The sequence below is a fragment of the Dipodomys merriami genome, unplaced genomic scaffold (genome assembly GCF_024711535.1).
Source record: "Dipodomys merriami isolate MVZ:Mamm:240054 unplaced genomic scaffold, mDipMer1.0.p SCAF_291, whole genome shotgun sequence".
Taxonomy (NCBI): domain Eukaryota; kingdom Metazoa; phylum Chordata; class Mammalia; order Rodentia; family Heteromyidae; genus Dipodomys; species Dipodomys merriami.
The window spans coordinates 1453903-1461526 of NW_027204393.1; positions in this window are offsets into that span (position 1 = coordinate 1453903).

The following is a 7624-nucleotide window of genomic DNA, read 5'->3' on the forward strand; positions in this document are numbered from 1 at the left end:
TACAATGATTTATAGACTTGAAAATTACTTATTAGACTGACTTTTAAAAGTACACATGGAAAATAATTTGAGCAAAAATAAATATAACCAATAATAAAATAATGGGAAAGGAATTAGGAATTATAGTGATTTAGAAAAGTGAGAAAGAGAAAGGATAAAAAAGTAGGAAAAAGAAAAAGATTAGCTATTATGACATCAGTCTCTTTTCAAGAGACTTTCTTTGGTTATTTCTTTGAGAATGACATAATTCAACATACATAGCCATATAAATTATTTAAATTGTTTGGATGCCTTAGACATAAAAATGTCATCTTTTTTGTTGCTACTTAGAGCCATCTTTTCTAGGTATCCACAGAGACATGCAAAATAAACCTGGTGTTTGTTTTGTGAGAATATTCTGGAGAGGTTCACACCAATAATTATAAATTGACTTAGAAAGCAAGGCTTGGCGTTTCTGTGGTATAAGCCTCAGATGAGCATACTTCTAGATGTCAGATGGACTTGTTTACGGGGTTTCTGTGGTATAAGCCTCAGATGAGCATACTTCTAGATGTCAGATGGACTTGTTTACTCTCTCTTCCTCCTAGAGGCTACAGGACTGGCAAGAGAAAGTATAAGTTTATGAAGTAGACCAGAGGAGGGATGGGAAGAATCAGCTCAGTGATTGTGAGGAATTTTCTTTTGAAGATCAAAGGAAATGAGATTCTACTAAAGGCCAAACCAGAATTGGATAGAAGGACTTACCCTTCTGTAGAAGAAGGTGTAAAACATTGTTGTAGAGTCAGCAGAGCTCATTAAGTGAAGGATGAATTTCAAACAACAACAACTCTGCTTGCTGGGGTGTGCTGTTGCAGTCCTGTAATAATAACACTCAGGAGGCTGAGGTAGGAAGATTGTAAGTTTGAGACCAGACTGGACTATGTAATAAGAACTTGTCAAAAGGTGGTGAGGATGGGGGAGGAGGGGTAAGCTCAGTTGATAGAACATTTCTCTAGCAAGTTGTTAAGGCCTTGAATTCAGATTCTAGTACTGCCAAACCCAAACCAACCAAAACCAAATAGAAAACTCTCCTATAAAGAAACTATAATATTGACTTTTTTTTTTTTGGGGGGGGGTCCGGTTGTGGGACTTGAACTCTGGGCCTGGGCGCTGTCCTTCAGCTCTGCAGCTCAAGGCTAGCGCTCTACCACTTGAGCCACAGCGCCACTTCTGGCTTTTTTCTTTTTTTGCTTATGTGGTGCTGAGGAATCGAGCCCAGGGTCTCATACATGCAAGGCAAGCACTCTACCACTGAGCCACCATCCCAGCCCAGAAACTATAATATTGAAAATCAAGGATTAAAAACCCAAACAATGGGCTGGGAAGGTGGCTCGGTGGTAGAGCACTTGCCTTGCATGCACAAGGTTTGATTCCTCAACAACACATAAGCAGGAAAAAAAAAAACGCCGGAAGTGGCGCTGTGGCTCAAGTGGTGGAGTGCTAGCCTTGAGCTGAAGAGCTGAGGAACAGTGCCCAGGCCCAGAGTTCAGGCCCACTACAGGACCCCCCCCCAAAAAAAGCCAAAAAAAACCCCTCAAAACAAACAAAAAAACCAAACAATAACAACAACAAAGACAAAAATCCAAATGCTTTCAAAGAGAGCAAAACAGATAATCAATTCAGGAGTAGGAAACTCTGTGAGAAGATATTAGCATGAGTGAGTGAAGTTGAACAGAATAAACATTCAAGCTCTTAGGGAAAATAAATTGGGAACCAGCATTCTGTGTCAGCCATTGGTAGTTAAGTTGTGAAAGCAGAATGCGGACTGTCAGAGGTATGAGGACTTAGAGAATCAGAGACACAACATCTGTATAATGGGAATCTTCCAAAGCCCATAGAATACCTGGCTCAATCGTGTTCTTTTAAGGAAAGCATCATACCATGGCTCATTATCAGGAAATTCCAGACAATCAGAGCACAAAAGAGCCTAAAATATTTCAGAAACAAAAAACAGTTGTTCACCTGTACAGGATTAGTAATTACAAAGATATCAGACTGTTAACCTAAATTTAGCAATATTTCATGCTAGAAGACAACAGAGCATAATGCCTTTGAAACTCAAAGAAAACATTTCCCAATCTCTAGTTCTGCATCCAGTAAAACTATGACTCGTATGTGAGGAAAGGATAAGATACTTTCAGATATGTAAGATACAAAAATTTCCTCTCTATGCACCTTTTCTGAAAGGGAAAAGAAAGGGGTATGCAATCTAAACATTACTGTAAACCAAGAAAGATCATTCAAGAAATAGGAAACAGCTAGGCATTGGTGGCTCATACTTGTAATCCTAGCTACTCAGGAGGCTGAGATCTGAGGATCGCAGTTCAAAGCCTGCTTAGGCAGAAAAGCCTATGAGACTCTTATCTCCAATAAACCCCTACAAAACTGGAAGTGCACTGTGGCTCAAGTGGTAGAGCTCTCTCCTTGGGCTGCCCAGGCCCAAAGTTCAAGCCCCATGACCGATGGGGGAAAAAATAGAAATAGGAAACATACTCAGAAAAGAGATAAATGGCACCGAAGAAGCACAATGGAGCCTGACGTCCTGAAGCAGGCCTGGGGACCAGCCAGATTACCTGGGATTCAGAGGAGGGTTGGCACAAAATCAGGTCATCAATAGAATGGCTGACATATTTCAATGTCAGTCACATGTCTGGATATGAGTGACAGGCACATGGAAATTACACTCTCTGAGGTATGAATCACAGTCACAGAATTATAACAACATAAACGCTGACTACTCATTTAGCTAAAAGTTGACAAATACACTGGAAGACAACAGGAGAGAAGCTCATGTGTGGGAGAAATGTGTGTGTGTGTGTGTGTGTGTGTGTGTGTGTGTGTGTGTGTGTGTGTGTGTGTGTGTGTGTGTGTGTGTGTGTGTGTGTGTGTGTGTGTGTGTGTGTGTGTGTGTGTGTGTGTGTGTGTGTGTGTGTGTTGGCAGGGATAGTTGTAGTAGAGGCCCTGTGTTCAAATCTTATTACTGCAAAAAACTTAAAAACAAAACTACCTTGTGAAAGAGCTAAAGGAGTTGAGAAGGATGCCTTTAGGGAGCGCTGAAAATTAATGCAAGGTAAAAATGTTCTTCATCTTAAGCCAGGTAGAATAATTCTAGTTTTTAAAAGGATCATGAATGTGTATTATTTTCATAGGAATGGAAATAAAAGTTTCAGTAAGAAATTGCAAATTAAAGTATGATCAAAATTTTATGCAAAAAATCCATGCAAACTAAAATGTGGCCCAAGTGGTAGTCTACTAGCCTTGAGCAAAATAGCCAAGAGAGCGCATCAGACCCTGAGCTCAAGCCCTAAGTACTGATATACAACACAATACAACAAACCAAACCAAACCACAACAACAATAACAAGAGTCTTAAAGCACACTGGCTGGAAGCACATTTGCTTTTATGCGTAACATATACTAGGACTCTGTCCCCTAGGATTAAGAAGTGTTGAGCACATGTATAATCTACATCCTTTTCAAAATTCCAATTTTATATTCCTCCTCTCCAATTACTCACCAGAGAATTCCTGCAAATAACTGCTGATCAAAGTGACTACAGTTATTTTTCCCATGTGGTAGTGGAAGAAAGGCTTGGAGTTTAGAGAAACATGAATGCACTTGATATTATTTATTGCCAACTGGTGACTCACATATGAGAGGAAAAACACTTGGAATAATGAAAGCATACACTTATGAAGAACATACCTCAATCACAGGTACATTAGTAGGGGTTTAGTACATTTTACCATCTGTGCAACTACAGATTTGTATCAGTGTTGGCTGAGGTCTCTCACCTGATCATATTGTTACCTGACCAACATATATGAATGGAATAAAGGGAAAGAGAATTCTTCCTGAACAATGAAAAGTTTTTATTGTGAAATATCAGCAATTAAATAAAAGTTCTGTCACTCACCAATGTGATTCTGCACAAGTCAAATAAACTGAAATTTAGTTTCCTAATCTATAATATGCAATTATTATGTATGAGTGGTTTGCAAGAATTAGATGTGACATAATCCATTCAAGGCAAAACAGTATGCACATTGATAAAGCCTAAGGACAGATGTGAGCTCTCAAGGAGAGGAAAAATAATAATTAGGAAGGAAAAGCTAATAGTTACTTATGTCTCTTGTTAAAAAAAAAAAACAGAAAAGCACTGGAATATCACTAAGGAAAATGTAATATTAAATTGTTTTGGGGTGGAGGTGGGTGCAGCATAATTTGGTAAAAATAAAAGCACTGGTGTGCCAAGTACCAACTTACTGGCTTTTGGCTCCAAGCATGATTCTTTGCCTGACTTTTTGATAACTGGACACTGGGTTGGACTCTGTAACATCTCTCTATAATTACTGCCTATGCCTGCTAACTAAAAGGTGTGTGTGTGTGTGTGTGTGTGTGTGTGTGTGTGTGTGTGTGTGTACACCAGCACTTGTTACTGGAGCTTGAACTGTGTCTGTGTGCTATAGCTGTGTGTGTTTGTGTGTGTGTGGTGTGTGTGTGTGTACACCAGCACTTGTTACTGGAGCTTGAACTCAGTGTCTGTGTGCTATAGCTTTTTCTGGTTAAAGGTTTTGCTCTGCCCGATCCACAGCTCTACTTCTAGCATTTTGCTGGTTAATTGGAAGTAAGAATCACCTGGATTTTCCTGCCTGGGCTGTTTTTGAACAATGATCCTCTGATCTCCAACTCCTTAGTAGCTAGGTTTACAAGCATGCACAATGGACCTGGGTCCTCCAGAAGAGGGGTTACATAGATAGTCTGTAGCTTGTATGCTTTGTATTCCACATGAGTACCACTTACACCCTATAGACAGTTTCTTCATCACTAGCAGGCGGTCCCCTGGGTAGATCTTCTTGGAAAAGGCTTGAACTTTAGCTTTGGATGAAAGGGGGGCTCTTTTGCTATCTAGGGTTCATTCATTGTCCTCTCTTTAGCAAAAGTAACAGCCCAATGTGGGAATAAAAGACCTATGTGGGAATAATTAAGCAAGGACACCAAATAGGTTTTAACTTTAGGGGAACGGTGAATTGGAAACAAGTCCACTCTTCTCCCAAAGAAACTCTAGGAGCACTGTATTGGGCTAAAGAGGTAGTTGCTAGTCAGCCAATTTATGGATTTGCAGCCCAAATTCTCATCCTCAATTTATCTCAGAACCCCAACTTGTTAATTTAGTTTAAAAGTGCTTTGGGACTTTGAGGTATAACACAATGGGAGAGTGTATACTTAATATGAACAGAGCTCTGAGTTCCAACCAGCATTACCCTCCCACAAAGAAAAAGAAAAACAAAAGTGGTTCTGAATTGAACCTGGAAACTTCCAAAACCGAAAAAAGACAAAAAAAAAAAAAAAAGTGAAATCCTTGGTGTGATATTACCTGTAATCCCAGCACTCAGGACACTGAGGCAGGTGAATTGGTTGTCTGAGGCCAACCTAATGTAATATGGTGAGACCCTTCTAAAAACCTGTCAACCAGCCAACCACCCCAAACACACACGAAAAAGTTCTGATTCAAGGAACATCTGGCCAGAAGAAACTCCAACAAAATCTAAAGGATGAAACAAGAGCAAATGGTAGCAAACTACAGCTTGTAGTGTGCTTTTGTAGATTTATGCAGCCATATGCACTCATTATCTGATTAATTCCAAGTAAACAAACTGTAGGACCCCTTAAATCCTAAAATATTTACTATTTGGTCTTCATACTTTTCTAATTTCCACTTGGGGAATTACATCATTAACATTCATTAATTATTGATTAGATTGGATTTAAGTATGTCTTTTCTTGCTTTTCCCTGTTGTGTTTTGGCATCTTTTAGTTTCTGGATTGTTTACACACTTTATTGCATGTCTATTATGTATGTACATCTAATGGTTGCTCTAGAGGTTATAATATTCACCGCAAACTTTCCATGGCTTGAGAGTTAATTCTTGTCATACCAAAGTTTAACAGCCAGAAACTGTGAACAATTCTGTGACATTGAACATATTAACAATGGACAGTCTGCATGCAACACAATACTGACTCACAACCTCTGCAGCAACAACCAATCCTAGAATGACAACTTTTGTAGCCATCCATTCAAAATGGCTAGCATTAGTTCAGTGACTGTCAGCATCAGTATTTCACCACTACATCCAATTCATGTCCAATGCCTAAAAAATATATCTCCAAGATAAACAGAATGCCAGATGTTCGTTGGGCTTAACTTCCTTGGGCTTAACAACTGAGCTTAACTGTCTGAGCTTTTCTGGCATTGTGAAGCTGTTCCACTATAAACAAAGTCTATCAGACAAAAGCAATCACCTTTGACTGCTTTGCAGCTAAGTCTGAACAGTTATCCTTACTTTGGATGGTTTTATTTTCATAATCCAAATGTTCACCAATAGCATAATGTCATGTAACTATATTGGATTATGGATTTGAAAGGAAAATGAATAAGCTATAAAACCTACAAATTGGATACTGTAAACATATTAAGATAGAAAAAACAACATTTCATCTAATTTCTTTAAAGGTACAAACTTGAAAACATTAAAACAAGACTTTGTTTGAAGACTGAATTAGAATTGGGACATTCCTTCAATCTGTGGCCAGGCTATATACAACTGGGTCTTAGGCTCTGTTTTCTGATAATTACTACACTGAACCTAAAGATCAGTTAGGGTTGCAAGTCTTAAGACCTCTCATTCCTGGGCAAGTGCATGACTTTCCAGGTTCCCTGGTGCACACAAATCCTAATGAACCCTACATATCCCCTCTCTGGCCTTCCATTATCAGATTTTTTGACCTATATGCAGCTTACCCTTGGCCCCATTTGGCTGCAATTGTATCTTTAAATGATTGTGACAAATACTGCCTGTGAGGTTGATCCAAACTAGAGGATGAAACAAAAGTGAATCTCTGAGTTGGATCTCAAGGAAACATCAGGTCAAAATGCACACTATTTTTGTGAAGACAAGATCTGAATTGTACTCTTTCTTTGGCACCACCAAGCTGTACCAGGAATGCAGGTTGTTTTAACAACTGCCAAGCTGAGAGTGTGGAAATATCAAAATGGCTCAAAATTTATGACATCTTCATTAAGCACCTTCTAAGTTATTTTTTTTTAAATCAGATATTAGAGTTCCAAAAAAGTCACCTTAATGGTGGTTCCAGTGAATGAACAGATCCCTCATGCTGCCAGTTTTAGTATCATCAGTCTGGGTAACATTTTGAAATAATTAAAATTTCAAAACAGATTAAGTTAGTGGTTGTCAGGGGCAGAAAGAAGGATGGAGGGAAGTGAGGCTTATAAATGAGCAACTTATATTATTGGGCCAGGCTAAAATAATTTTATTGTGAGAACATTGTATGCAATCTAAGTGCATATTTTGAGCTCTTAGGAATAACTTTCTAAAGCTTTGTGAAGAATGTAACAATAAAATCTAATATGAATTATGAAAAAAAATAAATAAGCAACTTGATAGATTCTCCTGCTATCAAGGATGTTCAGGATCTTGCTTTTGGAGGTAGAAAAACAATGATAATCAAGTAATCAGAATTGGATGCAGAGTACAAAACTAAAGACTATATCAATCACTAT